The sequence below is a fragment of the Mus musculus genome, chromosome 12 (genome assembly GCF_000001635.26).
Source record: "Mus musculus strain C57BL/6J chromosome 12, GRCm38.p6 C57BL/6J".
NCBI lineage: Eukaryota > Metazoa > Chordata > Mammalia > Rodentia > Muridae > Mus > Mus musculus.
The window spans coordinates 32291354-32316848 of NC_000078.6; positions in this window are offsets into that span (position 1 = coordinate 32291354).

The window sequence follows — 25495 nt, forward strand, 5'->3', positions numbered from 1 at the left end:
AAAAACCAAAAACAAAAAACGGATGGAAATTCCCCACATGAAAATGAAGCAGGGCTGGTGAGGTGGCTCCCTTGACAAAGCATTTGCTTCAGGACATGATGACCTGAGTTCGATCCCCAGTACCCACAAGGTGGAGGGAGCCAATCTGCTCCTGCAATTGTCGTTTGATCACAAGGACAGCACAACACCCAGTGAATAACAGATAAGTGGAAAGCAAAATGAAGGAAGTAAAAAGCAGCTGTTTAGTGGTAGTAGTTTGATGTCCATTGCAGTGGACTATGAGTTCTTTACTAACTCAAAAACTTCTATATAGCTAGAAGAAACGAACAAACAAAAACAAAACAAAGAAAGAAAGAAAAAGGAGACAAGGTTAAATCACTAAGTGCCCACAGAAGCCAGAGAAATGATGAATGAGTTAACAAATCAGGCCTCTCTGGGTGCCCTGCTTCAAAGAACCTTGGCGAATGTGGTAGTCTCCAGAATATGTCACTTAAATCCAGACTTCGTAAAAACACAAAATGACAACCACGGAAAATGTACTGACATTTAAACCAAGCCCTGGGCGACGATGGGTAAGCTCCTGTAATAAAGAAAAGAGAAAAGAGACCGAGAAAGAAAGGGCGAGGGAAATCGGCTACAGGAAAAAACCCCAGACTTTCAAGCTGATAAACTTGAAGAGCAGGGAGTGTGATCTAAGGCGCCTCGTTTTAAAATACCTCAAAATTACCACAAGGTGGCGCTCTCGGGAATTTGACGCTCCAGACAATCCTGCTTCCCTGAAGTCCCGCTTTGTAGAAGGGTGGGCTGAAGGAGATGAGCCAGGCAAGGCTGCTGTGCCCTCTTCAAGGCCTGGGGTAGCTCTTTGACTTCCAAGCCTAATCTTACTCTCAGCGCGAGATCCATTAAAAACAGATCTTGGTGAGGCAGTCTGAGTCGGTGCTGCTGACCCCTACAGGCCACACTTGGAGTAGCAAAGGCTTAAACAACTGGAGAAATGAAGACTCGAATCTATCATGTTTAGAAAATTGTTTACAGAACAGCCTCTGTTCTGACCAATGGGATGATTCCATTACTAAGGTATAATGTTTGGGTTGTGACTTCAAAATACACGAGTATCTTCTACGTATTTCTGGATAGAATATCGACACAGGGATTAGTTCTTTTGGTTCGCCTAAAAGAGGACATTAACCTTGGAATGACTAAGCAAAACCACGAAAGCAACTTCCTCTCCTTCTCTCTCTCTCCCTCCCTGCCTCCCTTCCATCTTTTCCTCCTCACTCTCTCTCTGTTCCTCTCTTCCTTCTTAACAGAGTCTCACTAGGCTGCCCAGTCTGACCCCAAACCCAAGATTCTCACGCCTCACCCTTCTGAGGGGTTTGTTTGTTAATAGAGAAACCTAAAGCTGCAACCTTTTAAAACTCCTGCTATCCAGAGCCCAGCAAATGGAAGCGAGTCTCCTCTGCCAAAGCCAGGCTGCTAATTTATTAAGTCCAGTTAGAGGGACAGAATTCACGTGACTTAGGAAGCTGAGCGGCTTGTGGAAATGTTGACAGTGTGCCGAGGACCAGACACTAGGTGGAGCTTTCAGAAATGACTCTTGAAACCACAGTACAAAATGGTGTCACTGGGCAGCTGCTGTGTTGGCCATGTCCTGGTGAGGACGTCACTCTGAGCAGGAAGTTGTCAGGATTGCTGTGTGCTCCACAGGTCTGCCCCTGCTGCAGTGTGTACCAGGAAAACCAGGCCCTGTGGACTCATAACAGTCAAAATAGCAGTGACTGGCACTGAGACCTCTGCCCATCTAGTGGCAGAGAGGGCCAGTTCCAGAGGTGCCTGCCAGCTAAGGCTTGTACTGATGCATCGGGTTGGCTACATCTAAGTCTAACTTAAAACCAAATCTAGGTCCAGTACCTGGGAGATGGAGGCAGGGGGATGGATGAGGATCCAAGATCACACTTGGCTATGTGGGAAGTTTGAGACCAGCCTGGGCTACCAGAGACCCTATGTGAAAAAAAAAAACATCTAAATAATATATCTACTGTGGAATATGGAAAACGTAGTTTTCAGCTTTCTGGACTCAAAGGCTCAAGAAAATACTGTAAGCAAGGGAAGTCTGGAACCCTCTGCCCTCAAACTTCACCAGAATCCAGAGAAAATAGAGAAGAGCAATAATGAAATTGTGGAGCTTTGAATAAGAAGGGGCCCATAGGCTCATATTTGGATGCTTAGGGAATGGCACTAGGAGGCGTGGCCTTGTTGGAGGAAGTGTGTTATGGAAGTTGGAGTGGGGTTGGGGAGGTTCAGGGGTGGGGATAGGTGGGTAGTGGGTGAGTAGTGGGTGATTGGTATTTCAAATACTCAAGCCAGGCCCAGTGGCTCTCTCTGTTCCTGTTGTCTGCTGTTCCAGATCTCAGCTACCTCTCCAGCACCACATCTGTCTGCATGCTGCCAAGTTTCCTTCCATGGTGATAATTGGACTAAACCTCTGAACATAAGGCATTGCCAATCAAATGCTTCCCTTTATAAGAGTTGCTGTGGTCGTGGTGTCTCTTCACAGCAATAGAAACCCTAACCAAGACAACTATTTCTGACAGTTCAGTATGTGCAAATCAGCATGTTAACACAACGGGATAGAAAGGGCCTTTCAGTAACTAACAGCCTGGGAACTGGCTTATCATTTTGGAAATGTTTAGAGAACATACCAGGTGAATTCTGCATAGATCAATACTGTAAATGTGAACTGCACAAGCATAAAATATGTACTGCGTATATGGTATAGGTATTTCTAAGATTACTTGAGAATTTGGGTGGAAATTTTGGAATGGTTTATGAGACAGTTTCATACTCTAGTACAGGCTGGTCTGGAACTTTCTGTGGAGGCCAGGATGGTCTCTAACTTCTAATTTCAATACCTCGTTTTCAAAAATGGCTAGAATCTATAGATAGAAAATCAGTAAGAAACAGTGAACTTGAACATAAATGTAGACAAATTGATGATGGCCACATAGCAGACATTACACCCTAAGAGAATAGAGTGCCCATGTTCTCCAAGTACACAGACCATTTTCCAGGACAGATCACAGATCAGGTCTCAGAATAAGTCTCAAAAATGTAGGAAGACTGAAGTTACACCAGGAATCTTTCCTGACCACAGAGGACAAACTAAAACCCATTAATAGAAGCAACACCACAAAATCCTCACTTGCGAATGCATTTGGGAGACAATGCAGGGACTATTTGTCTTCTTCCCTGTACAACTCTTAATCTTAATGACCATTAAACACTATAAATCAAGTTATTTAGGATATAAGATATTTGAAGGCAGAATCGGAAGTAATTTTGTATTCTCCGTGTCTCACAAGCAGCAGCTGGTAGGATCCAGTAACTGTCTGGGGAACAAAAGAATCGTTCTTATTGTTAAATCCCACCATCCTGTGTAAGACCTCTAAAGTTCATTTTATCCATTTCAAAAATTCTACCATTATCCCAAACTCAGAACTAATGTCTAGGGGGCCTGGTAGCCCATTTAAATCTCTAAGCCTATTTAGAATTGATCCTTTGGTAAGTTGGAGAATTCCTTTAAGGGCATTTAAAGTTTTAGGTTTTTTTTTTTTTTTTTTTTTTTTTTTTTTTTTTTTTTTAGTAATTTTTAGTTATATTTTTAAAAGCCACAGGATTCAAAGTTTGCCATCGTAACAACGTTGGAATGGTTTGTTGGAACTCAGTATTTTCATATTCTTGTGTGATAGATTTCAAGAATCTTTTGCTTTAGAAAACTGAACCTTGATTATACTTGATTAAAAATAAAACACATTTTCTCCATTTCTTTCCTCCATGCTGCCCTGACTACCATTATTCTACATCCTGAGTATCTGACTACTTTAAAGACTTCACATGAGCAGAATCAGATGGTATGTATCATATCTTGGCTGGCAAAAATCACTATCGCAGAATCCTCAAGCTTGTCCAGTTTTGCCCTATTTAAAGGCTGTATAATATTCTCTTATGTGGATGCTCTGTTCTTTGCTCCTCTGTCTGTAGATAGACATCTCTTCAGGCTGCTTTCACCTCTGGCTACCATGAATGACGCTACCCTGTGCGTCGTATATCTAGATATCCCTTTGAGATCTTGTTTTCAACAGTTTGCAAAGAAAAGGAATAATTTTTAAAAAACAAACCCTCTGCAAATCAAATAGATTTCAGCCAACGGCCGTTAGCTGTCAATTTGCAGCCCAAATTATTCCTTTGTAGTTTATTTCTATAGTAGAAGATAGTAGGAAAGCCACAGTAGGAGTGACAAGGAAGAGAGAGCTCCAAACCAAGTCTGATGAGGTGAGGTAACAAAGCAAATTATCTATGGGTATTTTACTCAAGGCAAAATCAACAGCATCAAGAATAATGGATTGAGGGATGGGCTCAGTTATAAAATCACTTGCTGCTCTTGCAGAGAACCCACTGTTCAGTTCCCAGCACCCAGGTCAGATGGCTCATCAGTGCTGCAACTGTTGCTCAAGGGGCCTCTTCTGGCTTCCACAGGTACCTGTGCATGCACACACACACAGACACAGTCCTAGACATGTAAACAAAAGTGAAAGTGACACCTTTGTAAAGAAAAGAATAAATTATAGAAGACTGGTGATTGGAGGCTTCTGAATTTGAGCTGGCAGTGATCCCAGTGATGAGAGAAAGGATAAAGATGTTAAACAAAAGTGGGATTAAATGTCTTGAATAAGATTATAGCCACTCATATCCTCAAGATAAAGGATTGTTTAAATTAGGTGAAAGTGCAGAAGACAGGCATCAAACCCCCAAAGAGGGACACAGAGGAAGTGATAGAGTTCACAGAAGTGGGAGGTACAGGACGGGATGGTCAGATAAGGACAGTTCTCATGGTCGGAAGGTAACGATCTGTATTTGGGTAAGGGTAACTTGCTTTCTGGAGCCATGTGCTCTGAAAGGAACCTTCCTCTGGCAAAGCAAAGCCCTGGCTAAGCGAACCCAACCTTGTTTTGCCAAGAAACCAACTTTCCTATGGGGTAAAAACTCATCACTCTGCCTTGCTGGTGTCAATAGGTGGGAACAGGGGTCCTGAGACAGAACACGGAGTTGCCTGAGCCTGGCATGCAAACACCGATAGCAGACACTGAGCGCAGTACTATGTACACGTATGTACCCAGGTTAAGATGGGCTTGACACACAGTTCAGACCGTGAGATGCATGAAACCACACATACGTGAGACAGCATGGAAGAGTTGTCAGTCACTAAGGAAGCTGTCATGGGGATCAAGGGAGGTTCCTTCAGGTGTGGATATGCCTTGAGAGTTCAGGGAGAGGAGATTTGCGGGCCGTGGGTGTGGGGGAAAGAGGGGAGTGGGAGAGAACCTGCATCCCGCCAGAGTTCTGGTGCTCTAGGCGAGCGGACACGGGAAGACTGCACATGCTTTCCACGTGGCCCTGGATGGGCATCTGGCTATGTTAAGCCACTGACCCCACACAGTGGGTGGTGGACAAGGGGCAGCCTCAGGTACCAGGTTCTCAGCCCCTGGCATCCCACGCAGGAGCTGAGAACATAATAAGGGCTCTGGGGCGGCACTTGGTCTGGGGATGAAGTGATGAGAGGGTAGGGGGAGAGGGGGTGCTGGATGTTCCTGCGCGGTTGAGAGTCCTTGGTCAATTCCGTGGCTGGAGCACAGGATGGCTTTCTTGCTCGTTAGGAGAAAGCCTATCTCATCGTTCAAGCATGGTGGACCTTGATGATCAGAGACAGTCTATGGTTCTAGAGCTTTATTGTAGAAAGGCAGGGAGAAAGGAGAGAAGGTAGAAAGAGAGAGGCCAGCCATGGGACGTGGAGAGAGGGGGGGAGGGAGAGAGAGAAGGAGGGCTAGAAGGTAAGAAAGGTGAGGGCTTAAAGAGAGCAAGGAGGGGCCAAGCAGCCCCTCTTATAGTGGGCTGGTCTATCAGGTAACTGTGGGGAGGAGCATACCTGGCTATAGTCAGGTAACTGTGGGGGTGGAATCTAGCCAGAATGCTAGAAGCTTGGGACATTGTCTGTGTGACTGAGTCACAGAATTATGGACAGGCACCTGATTCTGGGAACGTGGCTCGCCTTTCCGTCTCTTGTAGATTTCTCTATTGGGTCATCAGAAGCCCCATTCAACCAAAATAGGCTGCCTATCACAGTCTCACAGAGATTCAGTCAGGAGGTTTGGGTGAGAGTTCCCTCATGTTGACCAAGGCTTGCATCACGAGAGTCAAAGGAGGGCGTGTCCGAACTTTCTTATTCATAGCTCTGATGTGAGCCTGATGGGAGAGGGAGTGGTGGGGTATGACCACTCTGATCAGCTAGACAATGGAGTCAGAGTCTAGCTCTGCTGTGGAGCAGACTCTCCACTCTTGTGGAGTTTTAGAGGTTCAGTTCATTATGGCAAGAAGCAAAGCAGCATGCAGGCAGACATGGTGCCGGAGGAGCTGAGAGTTCTACATTTTGATCCACAGGCAGCAGAGTCTATCACAGAGTGCTAGAACGCATCAATGGACTGGTCTAGCAGGAGAACTGAGAGTCTAGGGTCTTACAGAGCACACCGCTTCCTTTTCTTTGAAGAAATCAGCACCCAGGGACTTTTGAGGTGAAGACTCCCCAGTCTTGTGAAATGTTGGAGAATTTCTCATTTCGTATGTGTCTTAGGGTTTTATTGCTGTGAAGAGACACCATGACCAAGGCAACTCTTATAAAAAAAAAAACCATTTAATTGGGACTGGCTTATAGTTTTAGAGGTTTAGTCCATTATCATTATGGTGCAAAGCAAGGCCGCATGCAGGCAGACGTGGTGCTGGAGGAGATGAGAGTTCTACATTTTGATTCACAGGCAGCAGAAGGGGACTGTCTTCCTTAGGCAGCCAGGAGGAGGCTCTGACTCCACACTGGGCAGAGTCTGAGCATACGAGATCTCAAAGTCTGCCTACACAGTGGCACACTTCTTCTAACAAAGGCACACCTACTCCAATAAGGCCACATCTCCTAACAGTGCCACTTAACTATGCTTAAGCACTGAAATACATGAATGTCTTTCATGTATAGAGGCCTCAACTATTCAAAGCACCACAGCATGTTTGGCATTTATATTGTTTCCCATTAGGAATACCAAAACGTTTTTTTACACAACAAAAAGGCTGATAATCTCATAAGCTAGGGCAATGAGCACATTTGTGTTGGATGTGCCTGCTTGCTATACACTAGGTATTTTAAAATTATTTTTATTTACATGTATGCTTATATTTCTATGTAGGTGAATTTCACAGAGGCCAGAAGAGGTCATCAGAGATGGAATTACAGGGGCTTGTGAGCCAGAGTGGAACTGGGGTCCTCTTCAAGAACAGCAAGTGTTCTTAACCTCTAGGCCATCTCTCTGGCCACACAGTGGCTACTTTTTAATGCTTATTGACCCTGTACCTAGATGGGAAGCTGGAAACACTTATTTCCTTGACTTTTCAGACTATATTTGTTATGTACACTTTGGATTAAGCCTGGGGAACAGAAGACATTCTTCTCATGGTTAATTATTTTTCTCCGGCTGAACAAGATCATGGACCATGCCCAAGACCTTGAGCTTTTCCTAAAATGGCGTTCTGGTATCCAGCCACACAGTTTGTGGATGTTGAGATGCAGATGTAGTTTCTGGGTCCTGACTCCCTGATGTTAGACAGTAGCTTTTCTGGACACTTCAGCTCTGCATTGTTTGAGGACATGTCCCTGGTATCCTAGCTTAATGTCCCCTCCTCCAGATATGCGGTTAACTTGTAAACTCTACTCCTGTTAAATTCCTTTGTTTTTAATATAACCAAACTGCTTTCCATATTCTGCCTTGAATTCTGTTATTGTGTATTTTGACAGAAGGTCAGAATCATATTGGAGAAATGCTAGACTCTAAGCTATGTTTAGAGGTGAGGGACCATGGGGGACCCAATAGGTAACAGAAAATGCTGACATCTCAGTTATAAGATCTGAAAAATTCATATGGGTGATGTGAAGGAGAAAGTCTTTTGAGGTTCCTTTGATCCTACCAGCCTTGGGACTGTAAAAGGAGAGGATCTCAGGTGGGCAGGGTTCTTGAATCAGTAGACAAAGGTACTCAGAATTGTTCTGTACGTTCATTTGCTTCTAGATTTCTGAAAGCTAATATGCCTAAGGAGCACAGACAACTCAGCACAACTGTACACATCTGGAACACCTCTGTTCTTTCCCTCCGTTTCTCTGCTTCAGGGAAGAGCTGGCTAGTGGATGGCCTCCATTTTTACTTGCATATCCACCCCTGAAATTAGTAAGATAAAAGGAAGTTTTCTTAGGGCAAGCACAGTGGCAATTACTAAGATTGAAAAGCTGTTATCAATGTCATCTGACACGTCATTTGCAAAGGAGTGATTCATTCTAGATTCACAAATGCATTTGATGGGCACTAAGCTTATGACTTCCTATGACTATTGCACCCCACCTTTACTCCACCTTGGACACACACTCTCATGACACACCTTGACATTTTTTATTACTTGGAACTAAGGAACTTCTGCAGTCCTTGCTTCTCACACCATTATGGCTGTAAACTCCTTCCCAGTAGATGGCGTTGCCCTCTAATTCAGTGGGAAGTTAGATGTTATACTGGCTGGTTTTGTGTGTTAACTTGACACAAGCTGGAGTCATTGGAGAGGAAGGTGCCTCAGTTGAGGAAATGCTTCCATGAGATCCAGCTGTGAGGTATCTTCTCAATTAGTGATCAATGGGTGGGGTCACAGCCTATTATGGGTGGTACCTTCCCTGAGTTGGTGGTCCTAGATTCTATAAGAAAGCAGGCAGAGCAAGCCATGGTGAGCAAGCCAGTAAGCAGCATCCACCCCAACACCAGCCTCTGCATCAGCTCCTGACTCTAGATTACAGCCCTGCTTGAGTTCCTGTCCTGATTTCCTTCAATGATGGACTATGACTCTGGAAGTGTAAGCTGAATCAACCTTTTCCTCCCCAACTTGCTTTCTGGTTATGGTGTTTCATTGCATCAACAGAAGCCCTGACTAAGAGATATATTCATTTGAGAATCTCTTCAGTGTGTTTACTTCAACCCCTCAAATTACTTATAGTCACTACTTCTTCCATGTCTGTCGCTCAGTACCAGGAAGCAACTATTTAGAATAAGTTAGTAATAAATACACAAAAAGGCATCAGGGAATTAAAAATTAAAACTACATCGAAATTTCATCTTACCTCAGTCATCAAGGAAACAAACAAACAAACAAAAAACAATTTTGGAAAATGGGACTGGGCAGGTACCCTGATACAGATAGAGTTGGCAACTATGAAAATTCTTCAAGGAAACCGAAAAGTTTTATTATTAATTAATTTAATGTAAATTTATTAATATACGAATATTAACATAATACTAGTTTTATTAATAATTATTTTTATTCTTATTAATACTTTATGGTTTATCTATACCACTCCTGGCTATATTCCCAAAGGAATCCAAGTCCGCATCACAACACTGAGACCTGCTTATAACAGTAGGTCCTGCATGCCCATGACTGACACACAGTCATAAGAGCTAAGTTGAATGTTCTCTCTCATTTGTGGAGTTCAAGAGGAAACATAAAAGATGTGAAGGTAAAATGGGACTAATAGAACTGTGAAGGGGAAAAGTAGAAGTGAGAGGAGCAGTGATTAGAAAGGATTAAGGAGGTGAATATAATAAAAGCTTCATATATGCATGTATGGCAAGGTCATCACCACCACATTTCTTTAAAAATTATTATTGTTTATTTATTTATTTCTTATATATTACATCTAACCACAGTTTCTTCTCCTTCTTCTCCTCCCAGTCCCTCTTCCCAACTCCCTTCTTTCCCAGATCTACTGCTCCCCTCGTTCCCTTAAGAAATCCCTAGGATATCAGCCAAATGTGGCACATCAAGTTACAACAAGACTAGGCACATCTCCTGAATATGCTGGCCGAGGCAACCCAGTAGAAGGAAAAGAGTCCCCAAAGCCTGCACAAAAGTCAGACAGTTCCTGCTTCCAGAGTTAGGAGTCTCATAAGAAGACCAAGCTATACAACCATAACATACATGCAGAGGGCCCAGGTCAGGGCCATGTAGGCCCCCTGGTTGTTGGTTCAGTCTCTGTGAGTCCTGTTAGTTGAGTCTGTGATTTTCTTGTGGTGTCCTTGACCCTCCTGGCTCCTTCACTTCTTCCTCCCTTATTCTGAAGGTTCCTGAGCTCTGCATACTGTTTGGCTGTGGGTCTCTGCATCTGTTTCCATCAGTTGCTGGGTGAAACTTCTTTGATGAGGGTTATGTTACTCTCTGGTATAGCAAGGTATCATTAGGAATCATTTCATTGACTTCTTTTTTTCTCTCCAGGGAGGATTTGATTCTGTTCTAGGTCTCCAGGTTATCCAAGTTCTGGTTCCTGGCCCTCCAGGCAGTGCTAGGCATGGGCTCCTTCTAGTCACATGGGTCTCAAGTTGGACTAGTCATTGGTTGGCCACTCTCAGGGGTTCTGAGCTTCCACTTCTTACAGGCAGAGCAAATTGTAGGTTGCATGTTCTGTGGCTGGGTTAAAGTCCCAGTTCCTTCACTGGAAGCCTAGTTAGAGAAGACGGCTGGCCGGGCTCAGGGTCTATATGCCCCGTTACTAAGACTATTCACCAGGGCCACCTTTGTGGATTCCAGGGAGTTTCCATTACACTAGGTTTCTACATCACCCCTGAAATGCTCCCACCACAAATTCCAGTTGTCTCTCTCAGTATTCTCTCCTCCCCACAACTGGATCCCTTCTAATCCCATCCGCACTCACCCCCAGTCCACCTCCATTTTTCTTTCCCAGGGACATTCATGTATCTTCCCTTGAGCCCTCTTTGTGACTTAGCCCCTTTGGGTCTGTGAACCGTAGCATGATAATCCTTCACTTCAAAGCTAATGCCCACTTATAAGTGAATGCATAGCATGTCTGTCTTTCTGGGTCTAGGTTACCTCACTCAAGATTCTTTTCCCCAGTTCCATCCATTTGCCTGAAAAATTTCATGACTTTCTTTAACAGCCAAATAATACTTCATTGTGTGAATGTACCATGTTTTCTGCAACCATTTTTCAGTTGAGGGACATCTACGTTGGTTCCAGTTTTTGGCTAGTACAAATAAAGTTGCTATGAACATAGTTGAGCAAGTGTCCTTGTGTTAAGATGGTGCTCAGGAGTGGTTTGGCTGGCTGGATCTTAAGGTAGATAAATTCCCAGTTTACTGAGAAACTGCTATATTGATTTTCAACATGGCTAAATTAGTTTGCATTCCTATCAGTGATAGTGTTGCCTTTGCTCCACATCCTTGCTAGGATGTGCTGTTTCTTGAGTTTTTGATCTTAGCCATTTTGACAGATGTAAAATAGAATCTCAGAGTCATTTTTGATTTGCATTGCCCTGAGAGCTAAGGATGTTGAATAGTTCTTTAAGTTTTTAGTCATTTGAGATTCTTGTATTGAGAATTCTCTGTTTAGATCTTTACCCAATTTTTCAACTGGATTTTTGGTTTGTTGATGTCTAGTTTCTTGAGTTCTTCATATATTTTGGATATTACTTCCCTGTCAGATATGAAACTAGTGAAATCTTTTCCTATTCTGTAGGCTGCAGTTTTGTCCTATTGACAGTGTCCTTTCCCTTACGAAGCTTTTCAGTTTCATGTGGTCCCATTTATTAATTATTGATTTTAGTGCCTGTGCTATTAGAAACCCATCTATTTTTACAATTGGTATAAGTGATAAAAATAAGTTCATTTTAAAGAAAAAGATCCTTTTGAGGCATTATTTAAATACTTATAATTCACCAATGTTAAGAGCACAATTAAATGGCTTCAAGTATATTCAGAGTTGTTCAAGCACCACCACAATGGATTTATAGAAACGTCATCACCACCAAAAGGAACCTCTTGGTTCTTGCTCTGGTTCCCCTGATTCTAACCAGAGGAAAACAGTACTCTGCCCTATCTCTTTAGATTTTCTGATTTTATGCAATGAATAGGTTGCCTTCTGGGACTGTCTTCTCTTATTTAGTATAATGTTGTTACGGTCCATACATGCTGGAGCAGGCCAGTTCTTCATTCCTTCTATGGCAGGTTATATTCTCATGCAGGATTAGCCAACATTTTCTTTACCCACTCATCAAGGGATGAAGATTGCAGTTGTATCCATCTTTGACGATTATGAATAATGCTACTGTCAACATTCAAACTAGGTTTGTGTGAGACATGTGCTTTCACCCTTCTTGGTTATATTTATACCTATGAGTCATACAGTAATGCCACGTGGACCATTTGAGGATCTGCCATACTGTTTATATCAAAATAATCGTAGCCTTTTACATTTCTACCATTAGGTATGCGCTTTCCATTTTGGTGACCTTTTTACCAATTCCTCTTAATATGACTTTCTATGTTTACATGAATATTTTAATAAGCATAGTAGAACAGTAGAACGAAATGGGAGAAGGGACATCCTTTACAGTACAAAAGTATTGCACAGAGATTTAAAAACATCTAATTCATAATTTTGAGTGCCTACTTAAATATTACTTTAAATACATTTTAAAGTTCAACTGACTGACATTGAGCTGAGCTGCGGGTTCTGAACCTTGTTGAGACTATGTCATAAATATCATACTTTCCACATGAAAGTGACATTGTCTTGCTAGGGACTAAATGTCTACTAACAAAGGGTTTCAGTGATGAGACAGTGTCTATTATTCTAGGCTGGACTCAAACTTATTATGTAGTTGAGGATGGCTTTGAACTTCCAATTCTCCTGCCTCCACTTCCCAAGTGCCAAGATTAGACCCTCCCCCCTAGTTTATGCAGTACTGGGGACGGAACACGGGGCTTCATGCATGCTGGACAAACATTGAGCCAAATGAGCTACATCTCCTGCCCATATCAAAGACTTCTTTTTCTCAACTCAATTTATTAAGAGCACAAGAGTTAAGAAATGTACGAGATCTTAAGCAAATTAAATTCATAATATTACCAAGATGTTTAACTAGTACAGTGACTTCTTAAGTCATACCGGTTGCCCTGTGAAGAACCAAGTGTGAAATACCTGTAGACGCCCAGAATATAATGAAGAATTTAGGGAAAGCAGAGCATCCTGTCTTAGAGGAATGCTTTATGTTATACATAGTTCTCAAAGAAAAGTAAAAACCTTATTAACATTTATACATGTGCCACGTTTGCCACCATGCCTGAGAATGCCACTGAGACATTCCAGTAACAATCCTTTCAAGAACTCAACAAACATGAACCCCAGAAGCATCTTTAAAGAGGTGGACATAGCACTTCCAGTGTAGAAATGATTAAAATGCACACCACTGTTCTCATAAAACATTTCCGTGGATAATCTGTAACAAAGAGCGAGGACGGCCTGGACTCATTTCATAAAACCTGCTTTAGAAAATGGCTACAGCCAGGTGTGGTGGAAAACACCTCCAGTCTTAGCACTTAGGGGCTGAAGGGAGAAATGTAAGTTCCAGGCCTGCCTGGGCTACATCGTGAGACTATGTCTTAAAAAACAAAAACAAAAACAAAAACAGTGGGGAAAGGATGGATAAGCTGAGGCCATGATCATTTGCTAAAGATGCGTGACCTGCTGCCATTTTGGATAAATTAATGTTTTCAGTTAAACAGGCATTCAAAAACCCTCATGCTTCTCAGTGTCTCCACCAGAACCGCAGACTTACTGGGACACTTATGAAAAAGCAGAAAGTGCAGATTATATGATGCTTTGTCAAATACTGTAGAGAGAAAGGGAAAAGTTGCTCCCATTGGGAACAGGAAAACATACGGGACTTTTTTATTTTTTATTTTTTTGTTATAGCATCATAATGTACAAGAAACCAGCAGTGGTTTGCCTTTCACTCTGATGGTGAATAGTCTTGATTGTGTTCTCATGCCTGTATCAGTTTTTTTTACTGTTGAGTTGTAAGAACTTTTTATATATTATAGATATGAGTTCTTTTTGCTAGATAAATGATTTGCAGACTTTTCCTCCCATTCTATGAATTGTCTTTTACTTTCTTTATTGCGTACATTGACAGGCCCATTTCCCCTTTAAATTCTGTAGTATCCATTTAGATAGTTTTCTTCTATTAACTGTACTTTTGATAGTATAGCTAAGAATCCATTGCTTCAACCAAGGTCTATGGTTATACTTTTCTTCTAAGAAGTCTATGCTTTTAGAATGGGGTCTTTGATTTTGTTTGAGTTAACTTTTGTATGTAGCGTGAGCTAGGATATGACTTCATGTTTTAAAAAATGCAAATTGCCAAAGCTACTTATTCAACAGACTTTTCTTTTCTAATAAAGTTTCTCGGCTGTGTTGAGAATCAACTGACAATAAAGGTAAGAGTCTATTCTTCGGCTCTCGATTCTACCCCATTGATCTCTGAGCCTGACCTTGACCAACCCACACTGTATAGATCACTGGACTTTCTCAGTAAGTTCTGAAATTGGGAAATGCAAGTCTTCTGATCATGTTCCTCCTTTGCAAACTCATGTAGGTCCCTGGGGCTCTTGTATTTGCATATGAAGTTTAGGGTTAGATTTCTATTTCTTTTTAAAGACGTGGTGTAGAATCTACAGATAAATTTGCACAGTGGTGCCTCGGAAATTCTGTAAAGTCTTCTGCTCCATGAGCATGGGCAGGCCAGGCACACATATGAGAGCTAATACAATGGTGTTGGATTTTTGCAAAATAAAAAGCTTTCTTGTCATCTGGTCAAGTGATCAGCAGACAAAAGCTCAAAACATCCTCCTTGATCAGTTGGCAGAGGACATTATAGAGAGAGAGCAGGGGGAAATCTGCTTACTGGTTGGACGACAGGAAAGGACACATTTCTTTTTGCTTTTGGTCACAGTGTTTTATCACAGCAACAGAAAGCAAGCCGAGATACTCATATAGTAAGCATAGCGCTGGATTTGCGAGTTCAGTTTCAGGGAAGGATATTTTGGGTTGAAGCCTGTCCCAGTTTCATTTCTATTTCCGTGATAAACACCACGACCAAAAGCAACTTGCAAAGGAAAGGGTCTGTTTTGTCTTACAGCTTACAGTCTACCATGAAAGGAAGTTAAGACAGGAACCTAAAGGCAGCAGTGGAGCAGAGGATGGAGGGTGATTCATGGTTTGCTCAACCTGCTTACACAACCCAAGACCATCTGCCCAGGGCTGGCACCACCTCCAGTGTGCTTGGCCTTCCCATATCAATCATTAATCCAGAAAATGACCAAAGACTTCCACTCTGAGGAAAGCATTTTCTCAACTGGGGTTCTCTCTTCCCAGTTAACACTAGCTTGGGTCAAACAAAGAACTAGCCACTACAAAGCTCATACTGAGTTCTTCATTCCTGTTTCATCATTAATAAAGTTCATATTTGAAAGCTATCAGCTCATGAGTATGTTTCCAGTTTGGAAGAATACAGTGGAAGTGATGAGGGAGGTGAATAACTGAGCTTGCCCACACTCCAACGCCTGTAAGTGGAGGGACCCAAGTGCAAAGCGAGGTCAACACTTTTGATTTCGGCTATAGAGGTGAAAGGTAAGTTACTCCTACAAGAAGCCTGCTACCTATGTGTGAGTCCTTCCTGCCATATGAGAACACTCAGGTCCTTCATTCCTAAGAGGAAGCCAAACTATCCTTCTCATTGACTTCTTTAAATTTTTATTTGTGTGTATGTGTGTGTGTGCGTGTGTGTGTGTGTGTGTGTGTGTGTGTGTGTGTGTGTGCTTTGTGTGACAGAATTTTCCTGGCTTATATGCCATAAACATTTCTACTTATTCCAGAAAGAGGGGCCATAACAGATCAAACTAACGACTCCAGCTCTGTCCTAGTTGGTGGGAAACGAGTTGCAGTAAGGCCATGGTCAGTAACAGGAGTGTGGGTGAGAGGTTACTGACCTGGAGCAGGGCTTGTACAAAAAGAGCTGCATCATGGGAAAGCCTGCCTTGAGAGAGATAAGATGCCCCTAAACTACAACCCTGGGGCTCTTTAAGCAGCTTGCAGGTCATTTCGCAATCTGAACAGGTGACTTTCTTCCCACTGTTTTGAGGCTCGGTCTCCACTCCCAGCAACTGCTTCCTCCCTTTTACACTGTGGGCTAGCAACCTTCAGGAACCTTCTAAGCTTCTGTATCACCCGACCTTTGGTTTACCGCATGAGGCTGGAGGAGGAAACATTTCAATCTGAAGGAAATTACAATGACCCCGGTGCTGGTGTGCTTGCTCACTGGATGTGTGGAGGTCAAAGGTTGACATAGGGTGTGCTCCGTCTTGTCTCACATTCTTATTGTTTTATTTTGAGACAGGGTCTCTTGCTGGGCTGGGGCTCACTGTCGGCTAGATTGGCTGGCAAGTGAGCTTATCTCTCGATTCCACCAGGCTCTGGGGTTACAGATACACACTGCCACACCTAACTTTTACATGGGTTCTGAGGATCAGAACTGGCTTCTTCATGCTTTAATGTAGCAAACACTTTCAACACTGAGACATCTCATGACCCTTACCTTTAACTAGAGTCAGTCATCTCAGTCAATAATATGTGGCTGATGGTTTTCAGTGTTCACCGCCTGTGCTTTATCCTCTTGGGATCTCCTGTGGTTTGATTCACTCACAATGCACTTTTCTTCCCCTTCCCCCTAATGTGGAAAACAGCCAAACAAATAAACCCACAACTAAATAAAGCAAAATGAGCCATCTTTCAGATCCCAGTGTGTTCTGCATGTATTTTAACATCTACAGTCTTGACTCGTTGAATGAAACCCTGACTGGGAAGAGGTCAAGGCCTGGTGGGTCTTTGCTGGTAAGATGCAGTGAACAGGCCGTGGTGCTTGGGTTAAGTGGCTGCAGACACTTGCTGAGAAAGCAGAGGGTCCCCGGGATCTGGAATCTCTCACTTCAGACAGAGCAGCTCACTTAGCTGTCTGTTTATGGAGTGTGGTGTTGGGAATCATTTCTTAAAGCTTAGGATAGTTTTTTTTTTAATGAAATCTCTAAGCTGCATAATAGTTTGTAATTAATCCCTTTCTTTTAAATCTAGCTATAGGCATTTCTGTTCTATGCAAGTGAATACTAACCAATACAGTAATTGCTTGCCTGGATTTTGTTTTTGTTTCAACCCCATGAGTTGTCTATGAGCAATATTATCTAGAACTTCCAATTTCACATTCTCAGAAAACATGGCTCTTTCAAGGTTTAGATTTCAATATCCACATGATTGCTTTACATCTCCATCTGTGTATCAAATGAAACCTCAAATTATGTTTATTCAAAACTACGCAAGACTTTTCTTTTAATAATTTGTTTCCTGTCCAGATCTATGACCCAGGACCTTTGGCGCTGTCCTCTGTTCCTAGCTTCCCATCATGGCTAGTACTTGCTGACACTACCTTCCATATATGCTGTAAATCTAACCCGGCTACCCTTCTCCACTGCTGGTGACTTAGTTGTTGTCTGGATTGCTGGATCAGCCTTTTTCTTTTCCTTTTCTGAATCTTCCCTCTTCTTATCATTTGGATTTGGATTTAAAAAATCCATGTTAAATGTAACACACACACACACACACACACACACACAAATACACACACATATATGTAGTATACTGTAGCTGTTTTCAGACACACAAGAAGAAGGCATCAAATCCCATTACAGATGGTTGTGAGCCACTATGTGGTTGCTGGGAATTGAACTTGGGACTTCTGGAAGAGCAGTCAGTGCTCTTAACCGCTGAGACATCTTTCCAGCTCTGGGATCCATTTTTCAGTAGATGTGATGTCACTTGCTAACAGCCAGGAAGCTCTCATCCTGACCACTATCTGCTTGCACAAATATGGGTCCTATTTGAGGTGACCTGAATTTACAATCCCTTGATATTTCAATAAGCAATCATTCAAGTGCCATTTGAAGAAGAGATATGGGTCCTATTATTGTGTAGTAACCTTTCATTAACAACTTCTGACACAGTATCAAAACAGAGTGGGGACTAATAGTTTGGAAGAAAGCTCCACAACAACACAGGAGATTTCTTTAGTACATGTTACATATTGGTTGTCCTCTTGGTGACACACACAGCAGGGTGAGATGGTTTTTGTTCCTGTGCAGTGGGTGAGATGGGGAGAAGTAGAAGCCCTTTTATTTTCTTATGAATAACTTTTACTAGCATGTACTAATTACACATTGTAGTGGCCTCTGTTGCGCTTATTCTTGTATATAATACACTTAGATCATATTGATCCCGTTTATTCTGCCATTTCCCAGTCTTCTCCCACCCCCAGTGACTGCCTTCCTCTTTTTCTTCATTCATTTTCTTCCTCCTCCTCCTCATCTTCATCTTTGCAAGACTTTCTCTCAGGAATGCTAAGTCAATATCCCTAAAGAGTCTAAATAGACCTAAACTTTTGTGTGGGTTGTTTGGCTTGTATGTGGTTTAAAAAATTAGCAATGATCCCAAGTGTTCCCCAATGTGTGAAATGTCCTGATAGATGAACATCTCCTCGATGACTGTAGGCTCTTCATTTCTTGTAAGCAGATGTGCAGACTAAATCTTTTTAAGTGGTGCAAAGTGTACACCCCAGTTGCCAGCAGTCACATGGCTGTGTGGCTCTTGCTCTGTCCAGGCTGTAAACCTCATAGCTCATCACACAGAGGAAGTAATGTAAATGCTGCTTCTTTAACCACGGGAAGAGGTGTATTTTTAAACATGCAATTCTTGTAAATATTTTTTCATCATATTTTTAACCTTTACCCAGGCTATACCCTTCTAAAGAACTGGCTGTTTTCTTCCCATTTCACTCACCTGTTTGGGAAATGTAACCTTAAACCCTTAAACATCAACTTTCAGTTCCCCATGACCCTTTGATTTTTGGTTCCTAGGCTCTGGTTTAGGTCTCCAACACTCAATTGAATCTCTCTTGCAAACAAACAAACAAACAAACAAACAACAACAACAAAACAAAAAACCAGCCAACCAACCAACCAACCAACCAACCAACCAACCAACCAGTGTTGGTTTAATTACCAAAACTTACCAGTGGTTTAATTACCAAACACAACAGAGTATTTTCTGTCCTTTATTGCCTGGGGATTTTGACAGAACGGACAGCCATTCTTTCTTGTCTCTGGTGTTTTTTTTTTGTTTTTGTTTTGTTTTGTTTTTTGTTTTTGTTTGTTTTTTGCTTCCTATGTTTCTTAGTTTCATCTTACTCCCGAGATCCAGTAGCCTATTTCAGACTCTATTTCAAACAAATTAAAGACATGTTCTATCCCTGAATGTGCAATCACCCTTAGAGATCACCTGCTTCCCTACCTCATTGTCAGACTCTAAAGACCCTTTGTGCCTCTCTGTTGCTCACTGAGTGGAAAGGTTTGGGCTCTATAAATCTAGCGAAGGGATTTCTGCAGTCACCAGTGACTTTCTGTGCTGCAAATTCCTCACCCAATTACCTTTTCACTCCCTTCATTAACCTCCTTTGGTTTTTGTACTGCCATGGCTTCTTCCTAGGTCTCTTCTTGCTGTTTGGACATTTTTTGAGGGGCTTCTGTAGCTCCATGTTAATTAAACACCGATGGCTCCCACTGCTTTGGCAATTTCTCCTCTCACCCGAAGCAATGGTAGATGGAACCCACCTTTTTGTCATAGATTTAACTGTATTACACGTGCTGGGGATGTGTGATCTGCAAAGTCAGAGTCTTTACTTTTGCCACCCAGTGCTGCCTTTGTTCACTAGTCTTGTGTCAACTTTGGGGAATCTGCTTGGGAAAGATATAGAGACACCTTTCATAGAAAACCTTTCCTTTGATGCAAAATTTGCCTGCAAGAACTATGTTTATTTCCCTTCTCAATTCCCAGAGCATCTTTTCTTACTGGAATTCCTAGGGACTGACTTGAAAAATGAAATTGTTCCCTTTTCTAGGGCAAATATATATCAGGCCTCTAAGTCACACCATTTGATATTTTGGGTAGGTGCCCAAGGCCTAAGAAGAAACATGTCTGTCTAACTGGAGAGTTGGTTACCATTCCCCAGTTACCACCAAGCTGGTAACAAGGACTGCATTGAACCAGGCCAGGATCCTGGGTTCTGTCTTCTGCTCCTCACTCTTCCCTCTCTCCCTTGCTCAGCTAATACTGCTGATTCTATTGTTTAAATATCCAGTAAGAGGCACTTCTCTTCATGTTCTTTATGTCATCAACTCTCCTTAGGTCTCCTTGTCTTCTGCATCTATGTTATTTCTGTTCATATGAATTCCTTCCATTTGTCTTCCATACAAGTCAGAAGTATCATTTAGCCATCAGTCTGGCTATATTTATTTCTTGCTTAAAGCCATTTATTTGATGGCTGGCTTTTCTGTTTTTGGTTTGACTTACTTATTATTTTTAACTCACTGGTTCTATTTAGTGCTGCACATACATATGCACTGGGGCTTTGAGAGCCTACCAATGGGCACATCCCCAAAGGAAAGTGACTCTCCCTTGCCCAGCAACCATCAACTGCCAGTTGTTCATCAGCTAGAGGTGGGGCCTCATGAGCCTCTCCACCCTTCATGCCAGAATTATTAACTGACTTGATTTTGTTCAAGTCTTGTACAGGTAACATATTAAAATCCCTGATGGACATTCTGTCAATTTTATTAGTTTATAAACTGGTTTGATATTTTTCTTTTTCAAGGTTACAATATAATTACATCTTTTCCCCTCCCCTTTTCTTCCTCTGAACTTCCTATATACTTCCTTGTTCTTTTTCAAACACACACATACACACACACACACACACACACACACACACACACACACATGATTATTATCCATATCCTGTTTAGGCAGCCATGTTGGTGAGACTTCATGGTTGTAGATTCTGACATCACTAGAAGACACATTCTAGAAGCAAGCTTTCCGATCCTCTGGCTCTTACAATATTTCCTCCCCTTCTTCTGAAGTGTTCCCTGGATCTTGGGTGCAGTAGTGTTTTGTAGATGTATCTACTAGAGTAGGTCTGTTAGTTGCTTCGCTCCATTGGAACCTTGATTGGCACCTTCTGGTACCATGAGAGCTAGTTCTCAGGGAGGAGGCTTTCAAATTAGTACCAGCTCAGGGGCCTCTGAGACCTATGTTTGAAGTGTATGGTATCTTTAGCAACAGAGACTTACTTACACCTCTTGGGGGCGGGCAACTATGGACAAAAGCAATAGTCATAGTGTTTTGAGGGTCTTTTAGACAACCCTGACTCACAAGTTAAATGAGAGCTTCTCATACCTGTTGTTGAGGGCTTTAGCAAATGACCTTTGGCTCTTGGAGAGAGCATTGTCATCCCAGATTAAAATTTTTTCATTTAAATTGTATGTGCATTTTTATAGATAGGCTTATGCATATTATAGGGTCTCTTTCTCTCTCTCTCTCTCTCTCTCTCTCTCTCTCTCTCTCTCTCTCTCCCTCTCCCCCATATCTCTCCTTTGAAATTAGAATAGCATGACTCCTTATGAATTTTCAGGTATCCTTAGTGTTATTTTACCCTCCCCTCTCCTTGTGTATTTATCTGTCTTATCACAAATTAGAGCCTTCCCTTCCCAATTCCCTGATCAGATCACTTATACCCTGCAACACATCCACTTCCTATCCCAGCAATGATCCCTTTTCCACTTTCCCAGTTTCTGCAGTTACTCAAGACTATGTACTCATATCAGAAGATTTGGAGTAGGAGCCTTTGATGAGAGAGAACATACAATGTTTGTCTTTACGGGTCTGGGTTATCTCACTCAATACGTTACAATTTTATCCATTTACTGATTTCTTGTGAATTAAAAAGTTATGTGGCAGTGCCCAAAGCTGATCCCATACCACAGTGCTTCATAACCAAATAACACAGGGAGAGAGCTGGTCTCCCAGGAGTACTGTTACACCTGTGAGCACAGGTAAGACCACCACTTCTGCTCAAATTCCTGGCCTGAGAGGGACCCTCCAAGAGCAATCAGGACACAGGAAACAAGGAAGAGCTGGGTACATGATCCTTCCTATTTGTGTCTGCATCCTGGAGTGGATGCTCTGCCACAGCTCTCCATACCCAAATTCCTTCCAGAGAGAACTTGTCTCCCAGGAGTACTAACACATGGGCTTGCAGGAGGGATAAGCCACTGTCAGAGACAGCAAGACCAGCTAACACCACAGATAACCAAATGGTGAGAAGCAAGGGCAAGAACATAAGCAACAGAAACCAAGGCTACTTGGCATCATCAGAACCCAGATCTCCCACCACAGTGAGTCCTGGATACCCCAACACACCAGAAAAGCAAGACTCTGATGTAAAATCACATCTCATGATGATGATAGGGGACTTAAAGAAGGATATAAATAAATCCCTTAAAGAAATACAGGAGAACACATGTAAACAGGTAGAAGCCCTTAAAGAAGAAACACAAAAATACCTTAAAGAATTATAGGAAAACACAAACAAACAATTTGAAAGAAACCATCCAGGATCTAAAAATAGAAATAGAAACAATAAAGAAATTGAATAGGGAGACAATCCTGGAAATAGAAAACCTAGGAAAGAGATCAAGAGTCATAGATGCAAGCATCACCAACAGAATACAAGAGATAGAAGAGAGAATCTAAGGTGCAGAAGATATTTAGAAAACATTGACACAACAGTCAAAGAAAATGCAAAATGCAAAAAGCAAAAAGCTCCTAACCCAAAACATCTAGGAAATCTAGGACACAATGAGAAGACCAAACTTCAGGATAATAGGTATAGAAGAGAGTGAAGATTCCCAACTTAAAGAGCCAGTAAATATCTTCAACAAGATTATAGAAGAAAATTTCCCTAAGTTAAAGAGATGTCTATAAACATATAAAAAGCTTACAGAACTCCAAATAGATTAGACCAGAAAAAAAATTCCTCCAATCACATAATAATCAAAACACCAACTGCACAAAACAAAGAAAGAATATTAAAAGCAGTAAGTGAAAAAGGTCAAACAACATATAAAGACAGACCTATCAGAATTACACCAGACTTCTTACCAGAGACTATGAAAGATAGAAGATTCTGGGCAGATGTCATACAGAACCTAAGACAACACAAATGTTCTACTATACCCACCAAAACTCTCAATTACCATAGATGGAGAAACCAAGATACTCCATTACAAAAACAAATTTACATAGTATCTTTTCCACAAATCCAGCCCTACAAAGGATAATAGACAGAAAACGCCAACACAAGTAGGGAAACTACACCCTAGAAAAAGCAAGAAAGTAATCTTTCTTTCTTTCTTTCTTTCTTTCTTTCTTTCTTTCTTTCTTTCTTTCTTACTTTCTTTCTTCCTCTCTTTTTTTAAGTGAGATTTCTCCCTTGTTTTTTCCAAGGGTACTTTTGGTTTCTATTTTAATTTATTTTATATTTATACATAATTGGCCTTCTGTAGGTCTGTGCAATACTTGCATGCCATTCCCCAAAGCCAGAGGAGGTCACTGTATTTCACCTGGAAATTAAGTGATAAAGAGGATTGTGAGATGACCTTTGGGTCTTCTGAGAAACAAATTCTCAAATGATGAGCCATCGCTCCACCATATGACATGGACTTTTGTCCTTCTTTGTATGCTATATTAGTTGAAATGTATCATACCTATAGAAAGAATTTCTTGAGATATGTAGGGACACATACATGGGGTATGCATGCTAATTATCTAAACTTCCAGGCCTTCATGTAGGGTGACTTTGTTAGTGTTTTACTGCTGTGAACAGATTCCATAATTAAGAAAAGTCTTATAAAGGACAACATTTAATTGGGACTGGCTTACAGGTTCAGATGTTCAGTACATTATCATCAAGGTTGGAGCATGGCAACATCTAGACGGTCATGGTCCTGTAGGAACTGAGAGTTTTATAACCTCATCTGATGTCTGATAGCAGAATATTGATTTTCAGGCAGCTAGGATGAAGGTCTTAAAGCTCACATGCACAGTGACACACCTATTCCAACAAGACCATACCTATTATAATAAGGCAATCCCTTGTAAAAGTATTACTCCCTTTCTAGAGCATACACAAAGCATCATATTCCACCCCCTTACTCCCATAGGCTTATTCAAGCATATGAGTCTATAGGGGCCACCCTAAACATAGCATAATGCAAAATCCATTTATTCCAACTTCTAGAGTCCCCATAGTCTGTAGCAGTCACAACAATATTAAAAGTTCAAAGCTCAAGGTCTCTTCTGAGAGTTATCCAATCACTTAACTGTTAATCACCAAAGCAAGATGAGAAACTAGCTGGACAAACTCCAAACTCTGCAACTCCATGTCTGATGTCAAAGGGATCTTCACATCTCCAACTCCATTTTCATCTTTGTTGACTGCAACAAAATTCTTTCTTCTGGCCTGATTCCACTCCCTCTTTGCAGCTTTCCTCAGCAGATAGCCCATGGTTCTGACATCTCAAACATCTTGGAGTCTCCAAGGAAATTTCAGTGTTACAGCTTCTTGTTTCACTGTCTGGAACCCAAACGTGATTATTTGGGCTCCTCCAAAGAGCTGGCAAACACTTCTGTGTTTCTGTTGTCAGTAGCATTCTAACCTCAGGTTGAAACACAACAGTGCTGCTGCTGTTCTTGTTGAACATCACATGGTACTGGCATTTCCAATACACTGGGGTCTTCAACTGCAACTAGGCTTCACCAATGGCCTCTCATGAACTCCATGGTTGAGCATACAGAAACCGTCACATAAGGCATTATTGGATACAGTATTATGCATCAGCATTACTTACTGCCAAGGCTGGAGCAGATCTCTGATATCTCATCCTGTATGACAATGCAGTTTAGGCCAATCAGAGGAAATGCAGAATTAAGAAATTCTTCAGAGAGTGGAGGTGTTAAGGACATCATGTTAATCAGTGGTAAGAGCAAGATTCATGCTTGCCTGGGGTGATGAAGCCTGCAGCAGATACCAGACACCTCTGGTGGGGAATGTTTACTTTCAAGACTAGGAATGGAGAAGGATGGTTGATGCTGCTCTTTTACATATTAGATTTCACAGTCACTAAGAAGAATTTTTTTTTTTTAGATGAGTAAGGGATTCCTGGGAAGTTCCACTGAATCCTGTCAAAACATACTTGATCTGTCAGAAAGTGTCTGTGCTCCAAATGCAAGGTCACCCACATTCATAAAAGAAACTTTACTGAAGCTCAAAGCACACATTGCACTTCACACAATAATAGTGGGAGACTTCAACACCGCACTCTCAGGCCATGTAAATTTGCACCCAATCTTCTTCACATCACTTCTTGCTTACTCCATACATCCTGTCTGGGAGTCCCTGTTCAGGTGCCATTCTGCCACGGACCGGCCCCAGTTGGGCTCTCTCAATTCAGGGAATCAGGGGTTCCAGCAGGAGTGCATGGAGTCGGCAAGAATTGACAGACAGATGCAGGCC